General features: G+C 50.8%; 1 pseudogene across 1 annotated transcript; it reads right to left on the reverse strand.

The window, feature by feature from the left end:
- Positions 1 to 12,702: 12,702 nt before the first annotated feature.
- Positions 12,703 to 18,227, reverse strand: LOC308596849 (large ribosomal subunit protein eL37 pseudogene; annotated as a pseudogene). Its single transcript has 3 exons — positions 18,208 to 18,227; positions 17,042 to 17,369; positions 12,703 to 12,781 (listed from the first exon to the last, which is right to left on the reverse strand). The product of its transcript is annotated as a large ribosomal subunit protein eL37 pseudogene (transcript).
- Between the last annotated feature and the right edge of the window lie 1,288 nt (positions 18,228 to 19,515).

Here is a 19,515-nt window from a genome sequence, read left to right on the forward strand (position 1 = left end):
TCCACGGTCGTCCTTTGCAGAGACTCCGCCTGGAGGAATCCCCCCGCCCCGCCCCGCCCCACGTCGAAATGGGAGCGAGGGTCTTCCCCCTTCAACCCCTGCCCAATGCTGGATTTTATTGCGAGGCTAGGAAATATAAGCGCGTGTTTTTGGAGAGGTTTCCAGTGGTCTAAAGGATATTGCGCTCACTGGAAGGACAGATCGTGAAGCTGAGGCTCCAAGACTTGGGCCACCTCATGAGAAGAGAAGACTCCCTGGAAAAGCCCCTGATGTTGGGAAAGATGGAGGGCACAAGGAGAAGAGGACGGGATGGTGGGACAGTGTTCTCGAAGCTACCAGCATGAGTTTGACCAAACTGCGGGAGGCAGTGGAAGACAGGAGTGCCTGGCGTGCTCTGGCCCAGGGGGTCACGAAGAGTCGGACACGACTAAACGACTAAACAACAACAACAAAGGATATTGCACAGCTGGAAAATGTTCAGAAAAGGTGATCGAAGGGGGTCATCTAAGAAGAAATATGGCAGCGTTTGAGATTTTTTAGTCCGGAGAAAAAGCGAGTAAAAGGCGACAGGTCAGAAGTATATAAAATTATACCTGGCCTGGAGAGAGAAATGTTTTTTCTTCCTGTTTCATAACCCCAGAACTCGTGGGCATCCAAACGAAGCTGAATGTGGGGGAAATCAGGGCAGACAGAAGAAAGTCCTTCTTCACGCAGCGCAGAGATGAACTACGGAACTCCCCTCCACAGGAGCCAATGATGGCACCGAAGTTGGATGACTTTTTATGTTAGCCGCTCTGAGCCCGGCCTCGGCCGGGGAGGGCGGGATACAAATAAAAATTCATTATTATTTATTATTGTTATTTTTAAAAGACCAATTCTGGAGGAAGTTGACTCTTAGAAGCGATGGAGGCAGCAGCGCTTCTGAATGTCCCTTGCTGGAAGCCGCGGGGGGCGGGGGGTCTTGCACTCGGATCCTGGACTAGATGGTCCAAGTGGCCTGATCCGGCGTGCTCTTCTTAGGTTCTTATGCCCCCCACCTTGCCCCTGGATCCCCCCTCCCGCGCCCACGGCCGTGTTATCTTTATATTCCCATTCTGCAGATGGATAACTGAGGCTGGATCGCGGGAAGGAGGAGCCCAGGGGGACTTTCTCCGAGGTGGGGCTGGAATCTGGGCCCCTCAGAACCGCGCTCTATACAACCTGGAAAAACGGACAATGCAAGTACTATTCGTAAGCAAAGAAAATTAACAACAACAACAACCACAACCGCACTTGAGCGGTCACGAAGCTGTGCTCAGGTTCCGATCGGCAGAATCGGGATTTTGCGTCCCTTTGAAATGTCACATTTGAGACGGAGCTTAGAGAACGCCAAGCCTCTCCGGGAAATGCGTGAGCCAGGAAAGTCTGCCTCTTGGGGAGACATCGGAAGGTGGCGGACTCCAGGACTCCTAATCTGTTAGGGATCCCTGAGCTACGACCTCCGGGGGTTGGATAGATGACCCCGGGGGTCCCCTTCCAGCTCTACAGTTCTATGATACTGTGATTGCATGACGCGCGAAGGCTCCTCATCCCTACGGAGCGAGCGCACCTTTGCCCCGCCGAGCAGCTCCCTGGCGGCCCTTGGAAACGGGGCCCTTTTGCATGGAATCATAGAAGCGCAGAATTGTGGATTTGGAAGAGGGACCCCAAGGGACATCTAGTCCAACCCCCTGCCGTGCAGGGCAGGTGCTCTGCCGGGGGCTGCGGAGCCTCCCCCATCCCTGGGGGTCGGGGAGGTTAAAGTCCTCGACCCCGAAGCGGCCACGAACTGGAATGGCGCGCGCGCCTGAGAATGAGATCAGGCTTCGCCAACTCTTGGTTCGAACTCTTGGTTCGGAGTTTCTAGCGGGCGCAGCGGTGAGATCTCTCCCGGGGAGATCCCGCGCTTCCCAGCTCCGCAAAGGGAAGAGGGAAGATCCTGCGGGATTTAAAGCTGGCGCGGGATCGGTTTAGAAAGGCGTCTGCCAGGATCCCTTCTCCGGCTCTGCCTTTGTGGGTCGAGAGTGGCTCTCCTTGGACGGCCAAGGCCGATGCCATTTGACGGCTGTAAGGCAGGGATCAGCAACCTTAAACGGCCGGTCCACCCTCCTTCAGACCATGTGGGGGGCCGGACTATATATTTTTTTTGGGGGGGGGGGAAATGAACGAATTCCTATGCCCCACAAATAACCCAGAGATGCATTTTAAATAAAAGGACACATTCTACTCATGTAAAAACACTCAGGTTCCCGGACCGTCCGCGGGCCAGATTGAGAAGGCGATTGGGCCGCATCCGGCCCCCGGGCCTTAGGTTGTAAGACCCCCTGATGTAAGGCCTTTTAAAGTGCCAGGAAAGGGTCAGGAAAGGGCCGCCCAAGTGATAAAAGGGCCGGAGCGAATCCGCTGAGAAGAGAGACGTCGCGCCGTTTAAGACTTTTTTAGTTCGGAGAAAAGGCGAGGGCAGGAAGCCTATAAAATTATGCAATGGCGCGGAGAAAGGAGAAAGAGAGAAGTTTCACTGCCTCTCTCAGAACAGGAGAAATCGTGGACATCCCGGAAAGCCGAAGGTTGGAGGAAGCAGGACGGATCAAAGCAAGTCCCTCTTCCCGCAGCGCAGAGTTAACCCACGAACTCTCTGACACAGGAGGCAGGGATGGCCATCGCGAAGTTGTCTCCTTACTCTGCCCCGAGGGGAGGGCAGAACCCGCACTCGCAGCTGTTTCTAAACAAACACCTTTTATTGATTTCGTTTATTTATCTCGTTTACACCCCACATTCTCAGGATGGCTCTTCCCCTCCTCCATTAATCACCTCAACAACCCTGTGAGATAGGTCGGGACGAGAGGCGGTCACAGCCCGTGAGCTTCGTGGTCGAGTGGAGGATTTGAACCCTGGTCTCTACGCTGCCTCTCGCATCCTAGGTCAGCCGCTTTGGTGAGGTCTGCCCGAAAAGCGGTATATAAATACCTAAAATAAAACAGAGAGGAAGAAATAATACCGCAGAGAGCCCATCTGAGGCCACACAAGGGTTGCTGTTGGTTGAGGGTGAGCGGGGCGCGCGCACCCATAATACACCCAACACCTTGAGCTTACAAGGGAACTACTGGCTGCGTGATTTTGGGATGCGCCTGACGCTGCAAGCGAGTTTATTTGTCCGGTGAAAATGCGTAGCAATAGCTCTCTCCACAAATGACCAGGATGACACAATTCGGGGTTTCATTCCTACCCGCATTTCTGGATTCTCCTACTTATCCATGCAGACAAACGCCCCGTCATAGAATCGTAGAGCTGGAAGGAACCCCAGAGGTCCTCTAGTCCACCCCCCCTGCAACGCAGGAACCTGGGTTAGTCGGAATCTCCTTCCTTGTCGTTTGAATCCACTGGATCGGGTTCTTCCCTCTGAAGCAGCAGGAAAAGAAGGCGGCTCCACCCTCCACGTGGCAGCCCTTCAGAAATTCGAAGTCCCTTGGCGGCAGCTGCCCCCCCCCCCCGCTCGACATCGTGTCGCCATGTGTCCCCTCTCGTTGTTGTTGAGTCGTTTAGTCGTGTCCGTCTCTTCGTGACCCCCTGGACCAGAGCACGCCAGGCACTCCTGTCTTCCACTGCCTCCCTCATTTTTGTAGCTTCGAGAACACTGTCCCACCATCTCCTCCTCTGTCGTCCCCTTCTCCTTGTGCCCTCCATCTTTCCCAACATCAGGGTCTTTTCCAGGGAGTCTTCTCTTCTCCTGAGGTGGCCAAAGTCTTGGAGCCTCAGCTTCAGGATCTGTCCTTCCAGTGAGCACTCAGGGCTGATTTCCTTAAGAATGGAGAGGTTTGATCTTCTTGCAGTCCATGGGACTCTCAAGAGTCTCCTCCAGCGCCAGAATTCAAAAGCATCAATTCTTCGGCGATCAGCCTTCTTGATGGTCCAGCTCTCACTTAGAATCATAGAATCATAGAATCATAGAATCATAGAGTTGGAAGAGACCACAAGGGCCATCGAGTCCAACCCTCTGCCAAGCAGGAAACACCATCAGAGCACTCCTGACATATGGTTGTCAAGCCTCTGCTTAAAGACCTCCAAAGTAGGAGACTCCACCACACTCCTTGGCAGCAAATTCCACTGTCGAACAGCTCTTACTGTCAGGAAGTTCTTCCTAAGGTTTAGGTGGAATCTTCTTTCTTGTAGTTTGGATCCATTGCTCCGTGTCCGCTTCTCTGGAGCAGCAGAAAACAACCTTTCTCCCTCCTCTATGTGACATCCTTTTATATATTTGAACATGGCTATCATATCACCCCTTAATCTCCTCTTCTCCAGGCTAAGCCCAGCTCCCTTAGCCGTTCCTCATAAGGCATCGTTTCCAGGCCTTTGACCATTTTGGTTGCCCTCCTCTGGACACGTTCCAGTTTGTCAGTGTCCTTCTTGAACTGTGGCGCCCAGAACTGGACACAGTACTCCAGGTGAGGTCTGACCAGAGCAGAATACAGTGGCACTATTACTTCCCTTGATCTAGATGCTATACTCCTATTGATGAGGCCCAGAATTGCATTGGCTTTTTTAGCTGCCACGTCACACTGTTGGCTCATGTCAAGTTTGTGGTCAACCAAGACTCCTTCCATACATTACTACTGGGAAAACCACAGCTTTAACTATACGGACCTTTGTTGGCAAGGTCTCTGTTTTGCCCTCCAAGAAAACAAAAGCCCCGCCCCCCGTCCCACCTTGGACCAAAGCGGCTGCGGAGGAATCAGCCCAGAGAATCTTCCTGCGCGGTGAGGCAGTGGGCGGCAGCAGGCGCAGCGCGATCCATAGCACCTTGCCTCGGAAGCCAGCCCCATTTTGCGCACCGGGGGCCTTTTAAGTGCGACTAGGGAGGTTTTGCAGTTTCTGGAGACGCGCGTGCACTAACGCGGTCGCTTTCTGACGTGGCTCTCTGCGCTCCAGGGAGCGATCCGAGGAGTCCGGGCGGAGTTAGGTGGGGTCTTCCTAGGATGTTTCCGGGAGAGGATTCTGCGAGACCCCGAGCTCAGGCGCCGGTGCCCGTCTGCGCAGCAGGGCTGTCAATGGGGAGGAGAGAATGGGGCAGCGGCAGAAAAAGTGGGAGCCCCCCTACCCCCAGTTATGCTCGACGTCTCGAGAGAGGTAGAGACCCAGCGCATCCTACTCAGCTGAGGAGACAATTGCCTCCTTGAGTCCAGAGGGCCAGGCTGCTGCTGCCTCCACCCTACCTAGCCGAATAAGACTATGAGAATAGCCTCGCTGGATCAGGAGAACCATGGAATTAAAGCATCTATAACAGACCTAGACAGCATCTTTAAAAGCAGAGACATCACCTTGCCAACAAAGGTTCTTATAGTAAAAGCCATGGTTTTCCCAGTAGTGATGTCTGGAAGTGAGAGCTGGACCATAAAGAATGCTGATCGCCGAAGAATTGATGCTTTTGAATTCTGGTGCTGGAGGAGACTCTTGAGAGTCCTATGGACTGCAAGAAGATCAAACCTCTCCATTCTGAAGGAAATCAGCCCTGAGTGCTCACTGGAAGGACAGATCCTGAAGCTGAGGCTCCAATACTTTGGCCACCTCAGGAGAAGAGAAGACTCCCTGGAAAAGACCCTGATGTTGGGAAAGATGGAGGGCACAAGGAGAAGGGGACGACAGAGGGTGAGATGGTGGGACAGTGTTCTCGAAGCCACCAGCATGAGTTTGACCAAACTACGGGAGGCAGTGGAAGACAGGAGGGCCTGGCGTGCTCTGGTCCAGGGGGTCACGAAGAGGCGGACTCGACTAAACGACTCAACAACAAATAACAGATGGTCACACAAGCTCTGCTTAGAAACCTCCAAGGAAGCAGGGAAACCAGCAAGCAGGAGTCTCGCACAAGAGTCCTCTCCCCGCCTGTGGTTTCCAGCGGCTTGGATTCAGCAGCATCACACCCTCTGGTGTGGGAATGTTCAGGGAGGCAGGAGAGGATATGTTATTTATTAATATCCTTTCTAACTTGCGCTAGCCAGTTTCTTCACTTAGCAGAGTTTTCACACTCCCTTTTAAACACACAGCGGATAGCTGGTTGCAGGCTTGTGTAAGCCTCTCACTATTAGGTTCCTGGTAGGTTTCCTTATATCCCTCTTAAAAAAATTAACACGACACAATCTAGTGTAAAGTATATAAAATAAGTTTACTCACATTCAGTCCACAGTTGGATCCCTGAAGGCAGACTTAGTTACAAAGTATATACATGTGGAGCTATCCCATATAGAGATAGACCCAGTGTCCTCTGTTGGCTGGAAGCCAACAGAGCATTTCTCACTAAAAAGCTGCTCCAACGACGGAGGAAGTCAAAAAGAGAGAGAGTGTGCTGCGTGCCTTGTCCTTTTGTTACCTGGACAGGTAAGGTCACACCCACCTCTAGTCACATGCAAAGGAAGTATGTCCCAGCCAGGAGGAAACAGGAAATTCTGACTGGCTGGACCAAACATTCCCTCGCATGTCCACTCTAGGAAAACAAGGAATGTTGTACTTGACTGCAACTTATGTATCACATCCCACACAGCTGTGGATGTGGAGGCAGGGCAGAGCCATTGTGGCTATAAGCCATCCATGGCCCATCCTCTTTTAAAGTCATCCAAGTTGGTAGCCATCATTGCTTCCTGTGGGGGGTAGTTCCACAGTTTAACTCTGCTCTGCATCATGAAGAAGTATGCCCAGTCCATTATGCCCAGTCACATGTGAACAAGTGGAACAATCCCACCCACACACATAAACAATGAGTTTGCTACAATGAGACGACTCCATGGGAGCAATTGGGTGCTACATGGTGGAATGCCATGCCCCCCAATTGGGACTCCCGGACCACAGGTGGGGCATTGCTCAGGACAACCCCTTAGGCTGAGGCACATAGAGCAGGGTCTCTTCTGTGTTGGCTCCTTGCTTCTGTAGCGCCTTGCCTTTGGTGACTCATACTTCCATTCCATTTCAGGGGAACACACTTCTATCATGTGATGCACAATTCAGAGCTGAATAAAACATTTGCACAATGTTTTCCATGTTGACAGCTGGGTGGGAAGGAAAAACAGAAATGGGTTTAAATCAGTATACGGCAAAATCCTATGCTAGGGATAGTTAGGAAAGGAAAAGAAAACCGCTGATTTGATGCCATTATGCAAATCTATGGTGTGGCTACACTTGGAATCCAGTGTACAGTTCTGTTCACCTTTGCAGCCAAATCTAATTGTGTATATTCTTGCAAGCTAGCATGTAAAGGGGTTAAGACCACAGAGGCAGCAATGCTCCTGAATACCAGTTGCTGGAAATTGTGGGATGGGAGAGGGCTCTTGTGTCTGGGGTTGTGGCGCTCATCTCGCTTTATTGGCAGAGGGAGCCGACGTTTGTCTGCAGACAGCTCCTGGGCCAGCATGACTAAGCCGCTTCTGGTGAACCAGAGCAGTGCACAGAAACACTGTTTACCTTCCCGCCAGAGCAGTACCTATTTATCTACTTGCACTTTGATGTGCTATCGAACTGCTAGGTTGGCAGGAGCTGGGACCGAGCAACGGGAGCTCACCCCGTCGCGGGGATTCAAACCGCCAACCTTCTGATTGGCAAGTCCTAGGCTCTGTGGTTTAGACCACAGTGCCACCCACATCTCGTTAGCACTCGTAGCGTGACATAAAACCATTGCCTCAATCTGAGCTGAAGTGAAAAGAGTCTAATGTTGTTACTGGTTCTAATTCAGATTTATCCTGTTGGGATCACAGAACAGTAGAGTTGGAAGGGATCCCTGAGTGAATCACAGCTAAAGCATCCCTGACAGATGACATTCCAACCTCTGCTTAAAAACCTGTAACGGAGTCTCCCTTTGAAATTATTCTGGGGGAGAACAGCAACTCACGGGTCATCAGCAGAGAGTCCAGGGAGGCAAAACGGATTTCCTGACAGTTTCTGAGTGTTGCCCTTCCTGACGTCTGATCTGTACCCATTTGGGAAAGGAGAATGACTCAACTTGCCTTCATTCTACTTGGCTGCCCATCAGGCCGTAGTCCTGTGTCCCAGCTGAGCATTTTGCAGGAGAGTGGAAGGGATGACATGCCTGCTACTCACCGAGTAACAGGAAAGCCCGGCATAATCCTGCCCTGCTGTTGAAATCAAGCGGGATCATGAGGCTGTATTTCGGACGTTGTGTTCTCGACTCTCATTCCTGCAAAGCAGGCAGATTCCCTGTAGGAGATGAGTTTGGAAAGAGTCACTCACAGGCAGAAGTCCAGAAATCAGCATCCGCATTTCCACATTGTGGCTCACCCCCCCTTTTTTTTTGCTGTTATTGGTGGGGAAAGCGGCTGCCGATTCATGCACTTTATGGGATGTTGCTGTTCCGCAATTGCGCTTGGCGTTCAGTCACTCCCCGCGGGGCTTGGCTGAGGTGCTGGGCTAACCTCCCACCTCCTGCGTGGAATTCTTGTGGCTGCCCCTGCTGGGCTGCTAGGCCTCACTGCAGAGCCAAAAGGGTTGCATGACACATGATACTTGGATGCTCAACACGGAGCGTTTTTGGAAGGGCTGCCAGGGGTTGGAGCAGCTGCAGCGCCGTGTGGCTTCTCAGGAGGGCCACATCCAGCCACATCATCCTGCCTCTGCAAAGGACCGCAGCAGTCAGCTGGCATCCTTTGCAAAGTAAGGAGTGCCAGGCAAGCGGTTCAGGGCCCTCTTTCGGATGGAGGATTTGAGGGGAGGCTCATCAAATTTGCAGGTGGCACCAAACCAGGAGGGGGAGCTAAAGCAGCAGAAGACAGAATCAGGATTCTAATTGACCTTAACGTATGGGAGAACTGGGCCCAAGCTAAGAAAATGTGTTTCAATAGGGACAAAGTTAAGGTTCTGCACTTTGTCCTAAAGAACTGGATGGGGGGCAGCTGGCTTGCCAGTAGTACATGTGAAAAAGATCCTGGGGTCTTAGCAGGTCACAAGCTGAACATGAGCCAACCGTGTGATGCAGCAGCAAAAAAGGCTAATGCTATTCTAGGCTGCATCAGCAAAAGTCCAGTGTCCGGATCAAGGGAAGTAAGAGTACCACTCTGTTCTGCCTTAGTCAGACCACACTTGGAATACTGTGTCCAAGGTTTTTCCTATTTGGAATCCTTGCAGATCCATTTCTCACCTTCGTTCAGAGTTGTTATGTGGGAAGTCAGGCCGATCTGAAATAATAATAATAATACTCTTTTATTTATACCCCGCCCTCCCTGGCCAGAACTGGGCTCAGGGCGGCTAACACCAATAAAATTACAATAAAACATAATGGGGTGGGGGAGAGAGAAACAAACAAACAAACCCAGTTTATTAAAATACGGGTTAAAATACAATTTAAAATAGTAATATTTTAATAGTAGCCCATAAATCAAAACCATAAGGGGAGGGAAACAGAAGGGTCAGACTGAGTCCAACCCAAAGGCCAAACAGAACAGCTCCATCTTGCAGGCCCTGCAGAAAGATGCCAAGTCCCGCAGGGCCCTGATGTCTTGGGACAGAGCGTTCCACCAAGTCGGGGCCAGTACTGAAAAGACTCTGGCCCTAGCTGAGACCAGTCTAACCACCTTGCGACTTGGGACCTCCAAAATGTTGTCATTTGTGGACCTTAAGGTCCTCCGCGGGGCATACCAGGAGAGGCAGTCCCGTAGGTACGAGGGTCCTAGGCCAAGATGGGGTGAGATACCAAGAAATAGAACACATATAACTTTGCACAGAAAGTTTTTTGTGGGAAAGGAAGCCAGTGTTGTCCCAAACCAGTCCTTGTGGCTCTGCCAGGAGAAGCTTTGCAGAGATAGGCCTGAGCTTGAAGTCCTCGGACTTCACCTTGTCCCTTTTCTGCTGCATTGCTTCAAGCAGCCTTCTCATTTCCCGGCAAAAGCCAGAATGTCCTCCACATTCCCGAGGCCATAAAACACTAAGTGGCCGGTCTCGGTCTCGTGGGCGGATGCGAAAGAGCTTTTAGAGCTGCTGGCTTGCATTTCGACTCGGGCCAGACTCTTCAAAGACTCCCTTGTTGTTTTGGAGGCCAGGCAAGAAAGCCGACACACGTCCACCATGTGAAAGGAGAAAACCCGAGACTTGCACAAACGTCCCATCATCCCCTGCCACAGGTGAGGGATGCTCGCATGCAAGATGCTCACCTGGGGAACATGTGTGCTTCCTCATAACGCTAGCTCACCATCCTCTGCCCTTTGCACATTCAGGTGTGGTTCCTGTTTTCTTTTGGGCGAAGCTTTTCGGTTTCATTTTATAACATATATGAAAACAGAGCAGTTATAACAGCAGATGAAAATCAAAAGATGAAAATCCAAATAATGAAACAGGCATGTAGAATGAGTACAGGTGCATACAGGTTAAAATAACCAACTAAAGAATGTCAATGTTATCTGATTATCAAGTATTGTTCCAGATTTGCCAGGCTTGTGGGAGGGTTGACTTGAAAATGATGGTTCCATTGTATATGTAATAAAGGAATGCCAGATAATATTAAAAGTGTATGGGAGTTCTAGCCCTTGTAAAAATCTCACATTATACATAATTTTCTCCATTACAGCTCTATTTGAGAGTTAGTGGCAGCGGCGTAGCATGGGTTGTCAGCACCCGGGGCAAGGCAAGTAATTTGCACCCCCTAACCCGGGGCAAGGCAAGTAATTTGCACCCCCTAACCCGGGGCAAGGCAAGTAATTTGCGCCCCCTAACCCCTAACCTGCCCCCGCTGCCAGCTTCTTCTTGCTGCTGCCTGGTCTGGTCTGGTGTGGTTCTCTCCCGCGCTCAGCGCTGCGCTGGGCGGCCGCTGCACTGTCCCTCTCCCAGATAGTCCCTCGCTCTCTCTCCGCACCGCACGCCTGGCACCCACCCCCTCCACAGTGGGCGGCGACCCAGCAGCTCGGATCGGATTCGCACAGCCAGCACTGCAGTGAGAGAGAGTGAGTGAGCCAGGTAGGGGCAGAGAGCTGCGAGTGCGAGCGCGCCCCCCCAGATGTTGCGCCCGGTGCGGCCAGCACCCCCTGCACCCCCCACGCTACGCCACTGGTTAGTGGTACCAAGTATCCAGAACCAGATTTTGGGCTGTTTTCCATTGAGTAGCAATTATTTTGTCCATATATCTTACACTGGTATCATCAAAATATTTGGTAACATTAATTTTTGACAACAAACAATAGTTTATTCAGTAACATTTATAATTTCTGTCCTGATTAAAATAAAAAATATTGTGCCAACTTACATTCCCACCATATATTATGATATGTACCAAGTTTATTGCAACCTCCCCCAAAACTGGGTGATATTTTTGGAAGGCTGAATAAGGGTGTTGGTTGCGATGGACCTGGACAAATTCTGAGCAGATCCCTTTTGTGGTTCTACTCCACTTCCGCTGGAGGAATCTGCCCTATGAGATGTTACCAGAAAGGTCACTACCTGCTATCTACAAGTAAAATGAAGGCAGCAGCAGCAGCAACAACAACAACAAATTATTACTTATACCCTGCCCAGCTGGCCAGGCCTCCCCAGCCACTCTGGATGGCTTCCAACAGAACATTAAAAACACAATAAAACATCAAACATTAAAAACTTCCCTAAACACCGCTGCCTTCAGATACCTTCTAAAAGTCAGATAGATGTTTATTTCCTTGACATCTGGTGGGAAGGCGTTCCACAGGGCGGGTGTCACTACTGAGAAGGCCCTCTACCTGGTTCCCTGTAACTTGGCTTCTTGCAGGGAGAGAACCGCCAGAAGGCCCTCGGAGCTGGACCTCAGTTTCCGGGCTGAACAATGGGGGTGGAGATGCTCCTTCAGGTATACAGGGCCAAGGCTGTTTAGGGCCTTCAAGGTCAGCACCAACACTTTGAATTGTGCTCAGAAATGTCCTGGGAGCCAATGTAGGTCTTTCAGGACCGGTGTTATGTGGTCTCGGCGGCCGCTCCCAGTCACCAGTCTAGGTGCCGCATTCTGGATTAGTTGTAGTTTCTGGATCACCTTCCAAGGTAGCCCCACGTAGAGCACATGGCAGTAGTCCAAGCGGGAGATAACCAGAGCATGCACCACTCTTGAGAGACAGTCCACGGGCAGGGAGGGTCTCATCCTGCGTACCAGATGGAGCTGATAAACAGCTGCCCTGGACACAGAATTGACCTGCGCCTCCATGGACAGTTGTGAGTCCAAAATGACCCCCAGGCTGCGCACCTGGTCCTTCAGGGACACAGTTGCTCCATTCAGGACCAGGGAGTCCTCTCCACCTGCCCGCCCCCTGTCCCCTGTTAGGGACAGCTTTTGAGGGTGTCTTGGTGCATGGAGAGGAATCTCTCTAGGAGTTCCCAGGAGTCAGAAATAGCATCTGTTCCACAGACCTTGGGATGTCTGTGCCTCGGATGAACATAAGGGCGACTTCCAGGACCGTATCTTAACAACCATTTGATGGCAAGACTGTTGCAGGTGCTTCAAGCTTTGTGCTCTTCAGCTGGGCAGGTGCCACTGGGATCTCCAAGTTCAACAGCCTCAGAACATAAGCCAGAAGCCCATCTACTCCAGCATTCTGGGTTAGCAGCCAGACAGTTGCTCCCAGGCTGTGAAGATCCCAGCAAGCCGTCATTGATGGGATGCTAGGCTAGATAGATCTTTGGCCTGAGTTTGTCTTGCGAAGGCAGTTGTCCTCTTCTGACGCTCTTCCTAGAAGGCTGTGCTCAAAGGTTGACTCCTCTGAACATGGAAGGACCTGCCATGGCTAATAGCTGTTGATGGACCTCGTCTCCATAGCTATGCCTGCAAACAGAAAAACAGTGTTGCCAGGCAACACGGCATGTGAGGCTCATGAAATGCTCTGTGGATGTGACACAGACCCTGTCCAGGAGCTTTGCTGTCCAGGTGAGCTGAGCAAAGATGAAAGGGCAGAGAGCTCGCCAGGTTAAGCTTCAGGGAAGTGCCTGTGGACAGCAACCAGTGAGTGAGCGTTATCTCGCTTTATGGCAGTCTTGCGCTGCAACTTCCTGGGCTCTGCGACATCAGAGACGGCCCGTGAGGCTCGACGAGAAGGACAAATACCTGTGAATCAGAGACTGTGGCCAGTTCATGCGGGCTGAACATTCCCCTTACTTTATTCTTAACTCTAACCCTTTATGCATTTGTTTATTTGTTAATATTAGTATTTTCATTTCTATACCACTTTGTATTTTTAAGAAAAAACCTCAAAGAGGCTTACAGCATATTAAACATCAATAAAACAACGCAGAATCAAACATTTCTGAAGAAAGTCAAATATGAGTATACAGTCAAAGCAACATAATTAACAGGAAACTAAAATATTAAAGATTTCAAAGTAATGCACTACAAAGGAGGTCAACTACAAAACACATGTTAAACACAAACCAAGTTAACAAAAAAAAATATCTTAAACATTTCAAAAGAAAACCTTGCTAAGTGAAGTCAAATATAAAATGCACATTTAAAACAGCATGATTAACAAGAGAATAAAATATTATCATAATCATGACATGGCTGTTTGGCAGGCACAAAAAGATGGGGCAAAAGAATCCAATAATTAGGATTTGTTGTCAGGCATAGCAATGTCCCTCCGGTCTCCCCAGGAACCTCTTTAGTGGAGCTGGTGGGTGTGGGCCCCACCCCCCAGGCCTGGTGGAAAGGGCCTTGCAGGGAACAGCCTTCAAGACTCACAGCCGGGCAATGTTTATTGTGTCGTTATCATTTATTTTGTTATGGCAGGCTTGGGGTGAGTCTGGATGATGCCCTGACGGCCTTCCAATTTGGGGAGGATCTGGTGTCCAGTGAGGGTTAGGATCTAACCAAGCAAGTCGCTGAACTGGTCATGCAAGTTTCTTTGCAAGACAATGACCTCCGCTGGCCTCTTAAGTGTCCTCATCAGCATCCCAAAAGAATGGAAATAAAGAAAAAGATTAAAAAATTGTCCAGCAGCACCTTAAAGACCAACTACGTTTGTTCTGGGCATGCACATGCACACGAAAGCTTATATCCAGAACAAACTTAGTTGGTCTCTAAGGTGCTGCTGGACAATTTTTAATTTTTATTTATTTATTTCGACTGCGTCAGACCAACACGGCTACCTACCTGAACCAAAAGAATGGGTTCCGTTGCAAGAGCTACAGCTGAGTGAGGGAGCCCTCCAGATTAACGGATGGGCCTTTCCTCCACGCCCTCATCTAGCTACGCAAGAGACACAGCAGTGTGTGAGAGAACGGAGTTGGAAGCAAATTGGAAGCTGGAGAAAGAGAGACGTGCTTGATCTGTGCTGAATCCAAAGCTGTGAATAATGGAGAAGGAAGAGCTTTTGGGGTGTTAATGCCGTGGGCCCCTCCATCTTCTTCTCAGGTTGTATATATGTGTCAATAAAACCAGATAGACTAAAGACACCACGGTCTCCGCTGACCTTCGTAAGAGCCTGGAACCCCCAGAGTCTCTCACTACTTGGAGACTGGAATGGAGTGTAATAGTATCTCATTTGTTCTACTCTGCCTTGTGATGCCCTTGTAAAAGGCAGCATATAAGTATTTAAATAAAAAAGCGCCCACATTCTCATAATTCCTTGATCCCTGAAGTGTTTTGGCCTGTCTGTCCCCCGTGAAATCCCTCGCAAGCTTTCCACCAAGAGAGCCTATGCAGCCCACACAACATAAAGACTTGTGAAACATTTACGCACAAAAACATCTGGGTCTCTCGCTCCTTGAAGGTTGGGCAGCTGCCATACGTGTGTGTGTGTGTGTGTGTGTGTGAAATCAGGACAGGCAAGTTAAGTTTCTGCAGCAGTCTACTGTCAAGGAACAGAAAAGAAATGGATTTATACATGGGAGTTTTCCGGTGGCATTTGCCCTTTGCCTGAGGTAGGTGGAATGCTACCAAATGAAAGGAACTCTTGAATGAAATCTTGAATTCCCCAAGCACCCTCTGGTAGGAACGCACGCAGGTTTGCAGCTGAGCCTCGTGGAGCCGTTCTTGGAATGAAGTCTTGGCCAGACTCCAGGGCAGATTGTATTTCCAGAAAAGGGAAGTGTGAGCGGTGGAAGAATTCCTCGCCTCTGCATCCAGGCCTGTGCCTCCTCTTGAGCAGCACAAAGAGAGCAGGATCAGGTGCAAGAAACATGATGTGCAGCGTGAGAGGGAAGGACGTCATCCGAGGTGCAAAAGACAGTCATGGGACATTCTGCGTGCCAGTTGCACGTGCCAGATCAGAGACGCAGCCGGGCTTCTCTGTGGCTGCTGAAGTCATTCAGTGGCTACGAGCGAAGCTTCAATGGGACGAGGAACTCCAGGCATCCAGGCGGCGGCCACGTCTGGCGGGGTCTTAAGGCCGCTTGACCATGTTAGGCTGCCGAGAGAACCGAGCGGCTATTTATGGTCAACCGCCTTGACAACTGTTTGTGGTGGAAGGGCAAATTGGTTTAAGTCAAGCCCCACCAGAGGGGCTGGCATAGCTGCCCCTCTGATGTAAGCCCCAAATCAGGGCAGAGAGAAGGGAAAGGAACATCAGGGGACTCGCTGGCCTTCAGACTCCAGCTGCACCCTTGGTGACCTCACAACTTGAGGTCAAATAGAAAGCAGGTGCAAGGAAAATTCAATGGGGAAAACCACCACCTCTTCCCATCTTCCCTATCCATTGTGTGCTAGTCCCGGGGGGAAGGTTACCGTTGGCGTAGTCAAAGTCCGGTCCTGGGTCACTAGCCTGGAAACAGTTCACAAGGAGCGGGGCGAGATCCGAAGCAGGAAGCCGGGCGGGGACAGGAACACTGGAGGGTCAGGTCTGGGTCTGGGCAGGAACAGGTACTCAACAATGACATTGCTCCCGCAACCTGGGACCGGGCTGACTGGCCTTTATCTTCTCTGAGGCCAGGGGCGGCCCCGGCCCCCAGGAGACCCGCCTCTCCTGGCCTTAAGGCGAGCACTCCTCCTGGGAGAAACCAGTTCCCTTCGCCTCTCTGCCCTGAGCCTCTGCAGTTCAGGAGAGGCTGAAGGGTTACTGGGCCCAGGGGGAGACTCACCTGTAGGCACTGAGTCCTCAACCACCTCTGGAGCCAGAGTGGATTCACCTGGTGCCTGCTCCTGAGGATCCGGCACAGGTGTAGGCGCCTCAGAATCAAGGCCCTGCCCCAGTTCAGCCGGCCCTGGAGGCGGGGACTCCTGTGGAGGCTGGGATTCCTCCGGTTCACCCTCTGAATCAGATTCCCGGGCCATCACACACTGCCTTGCGGGATATCTTTTTTCTTTCTTTCTTTTTGATTTTTTTAAAATTTCAGGCCATTTACAGTGGTACCTTGGGTTAAGTACTTAATTCGTTCTGGAAGTCTGCTCTTAACCTGAAACTGTTCATAGAATCATAGAATCATAGAATGATAGAGTTGGAAGAGACCACAAGGGCCATCGAGTCCAACCCCCTGCCAAGCAGGAAACACCATCAGAGCACTCCTGACATATGGTTGTCAAGCCTCTGCTTAAAGACCTCCAAAGGAGGAGACTCCACCACACTCCTTGGCAGCAAATTCCATTGTCGAACAGCTCTTACTGTCAGGAAGTTCTTCCTAATGTTTAGGTGGAATCTTCTTTCTTGTAGTTTGGATCCATTGCTCCGTGTCCGCTTCTCTGGAGCAGCAGAAAACAACCTTTCTCCCTCCTCTATGTGACATCCTTTTATATATTTGAACATGGCTATCATATCACCCCTTAACCTCCTCTTCTCCAGGCTAAACATGCCCAGCTCCCTTAGCCCTTCCTCATAAGGCATCGTTTCCAGGCCTTTGACCATTTTGGTTGCCCTCCTCTGGACACGTTCCAGTTTGTCAGTGTCCTTCTTGAATTGTGGTGCCCAGAACTGGACACAGTACTCCAGGTGAGGTCTGTTCTTAACCTGAAGCATCACTTTAGCTAATGGGGCCTTCTGCTGCCGCCGCGCCGCCGGAGCCTAATTTCTGTTCTTATCCTGAAGCAAAGTTCTTAACCTGAAGCACTATTTCTGAGTTAGTGGAGTCTGTAACCTGAAGAGTATGTAACACGAGGTACCACTGTATTTTAAAAAGATATTTGAGTCCTGAAGATGAGCTGGATGCTGCAACAGCAGCTCTCTTGGGCTTTGGTGCTGTTCCTTCACGGAATCCATTTCCGAATCTGCGGTAGACCTTTTTTCAGATGCCTCATACGGCCAGTTCCGGTAGTATTGCACCTCTTGGCCTTAGCAGTCCAGTTATATTTTCCCTTTCGCTTAGCAGGATACCCATATTTTCCACAGGTGGACTTCTGGAGATGAATGGCCTTGAGCCCACATTGACGGCACAAAGTGTGCGTCTTACTGCGACGCTTTCCAAAGGAGGATGTTCCTTTCGTTGTCTTCCTTCAGCCGCCAGGACGAAAGAGGGCTTGCGGGATATCTTTGGGAGAAGAAAAGGCTCAGGAGAAGACAGTTGGATGGTGCCTTTTATGTCTCCCGCAGCCAAGCTGGTGCCAAACAGATTGCTCTGCTTTCCTTGGGACCCCAACAGTCAGGCCAAGAGAGGGGTGGTCTCGCTGTCAGGGTAGCCCAGGACCTCCAGACACTCTGCCCAGGCTTGCGCCTCAGGGAGGCCACTTCAGCACTGCTAATGCAGCAAAAACAAGGCGGGAGGCTGCAGTTCCATGTTTCCAGTCTCTGCAGCCACAGCAGGCGCTGTGATTCTCCACTGGTTTGACTTCATCCCTGAAGGCTCACTCCCTCGTCTCTTAGGACAGACAGATGCCAACAACTTTTGGCCTCCCGTACCCTTCCTATGTCACCCATGTCTCCACAATGGAAAACAGGACCTGGGGATAGAAGGTGTGTTGCAGGATCTGTGCTGTAATGCCCTCATTTGGGGTAGCTTGTGCAATAGCGGAGTAATGTAGCTGGGCTTGGGGCAAACATGCATACACAATTATCACAGAATCCTAGAACGGCAGAGTTGGAGGGGACCCCGAGGGTCATCCAGTCCAACCCCCCACAATTCAGGAGTCTCAGCCACAGCATTCATGACAGATGGCCATCCGACCTCTGCTTAAAAGCCTCCAAGGAAGGAGAGTCCGCCACCTTCCGAGGGAATCCACTCCACTGTCTAAACAGAAATGTTTTCAGCGTGCGCTGGAAAGAGTACAGTGAAAGTGCCTGCCTGATATCAATAGGCGGGGAGTTCCATAGTTTAGGTGCTGCCAGTTCTTACAAGTGTGGAGCAGGTATCATGGTGGCATTTGTGGCAGATCCAGTTGGTCGAGTGGTAAGGGCCAAGTGCCCAGAACAACGGTCCTTAGGGAAATGACTTAGAGCTCTCCCCACCCACCTGTCTTCTGGGCCTGCTTTTAATAATAATAATAATAATAATAATAATAATAATAATAATAATAATAATAATAATAATAATATTTTTCTTATACCCCACCCATCTGGCAGGCCTCCCCAGCTACTCTGGGTGGCTCCCAACAGAATATTAAAAGCACAATAAAACATCAGACATTAAAAACTTCCCTAAACACAGCTGCCTTCAGGTGTCTTCTAAAAGTCAGATAGTTGTTTATTTCCTTGACCTCTGATGGGAGGGCATTCCACAGGGTGGGTGCCACCACTGAGAAGGCCCTCTGCCTGGTTGCCTGCAGTGAGGGAACCGCCAGAAGACATTCGGCGCTGGACCACAGTGCCCAGACAGAATGATGGGGGTGGAGATGCTCCTTCAGGTCTACTGGGCCGAGGCCGTTTAGGGTTTTAAAGGTCAGCACCAACACTTTGAATTGTACTCAGATAACATACTGGGAGCCATGTAGGTATTTCAGGACCGGTGTTATATGGTCTTGGCGGCCGCTCCCAGTCCCCAGTCTAGCTGCCACATTCTGGATTAGTTGTACTTTCCAGGTCACCTTCAAAGGTAGCCCCATGCAGAGTGCATTGCAGTAGTCCAAGCTGGAGATAACTAGATAACTCACCTTAGCCCTGGTGACAGTCAGCCCTCCTCCCAGTGGCCCTGCCTCCACCTGCAGACAGTTCTGTGAATTGGGAGCAGGTGGCTGCCTCTCCGATACCTGTGAGCCAGCAGCTGCCATGAGCAGGAACAAGCCTGGCCATTTCATGCCTTTGGCATGAGCACCGGTCACCAGGCAGGAATGCTGTGTCCTCAGCTGTCCAGACCTCCACCGATTGCATTGCAGGACCCGTCACCTGCTGCAGCTCAGATGAGGCTCCTGGCCTGCGGCGGCGCTCTGTCTCTCAAGGTCAAGGTCTCTCCAGGCACCGTGAGAAGCATTCGCCCGGGAGCATTTGAGGGCAGCCAGCCCAGTCACAGAAAAGGGCTCCTCTCAATCCCAGGGGTGCCTGTGGGTGGAACCCGCCAGTCCCAAAGGTGGTGGTGGGGGGTGGGCAGATAGCAAAGCATTGGAGGCACTTGATGCCAATCACTCAGGGGCGTTGGCTTGGACCCCAGATTGTGGGTGCTGTTGCAGGGGGAAAAAAACCCCAATCATTTAGTTTGTACAAACTCCAC

This window comes from Podarcis bocagei (assembly GCF_964188305.1).
Source record: "Podarcis bocagei genome assembly, chromosome: 10".
NCBI classification, from domain to species: Eukaryota; Metazoa; Chordata; class Lepidosauria; order Squamata; family Lacertidae; genus Podarcis; species Podarcis bocagei.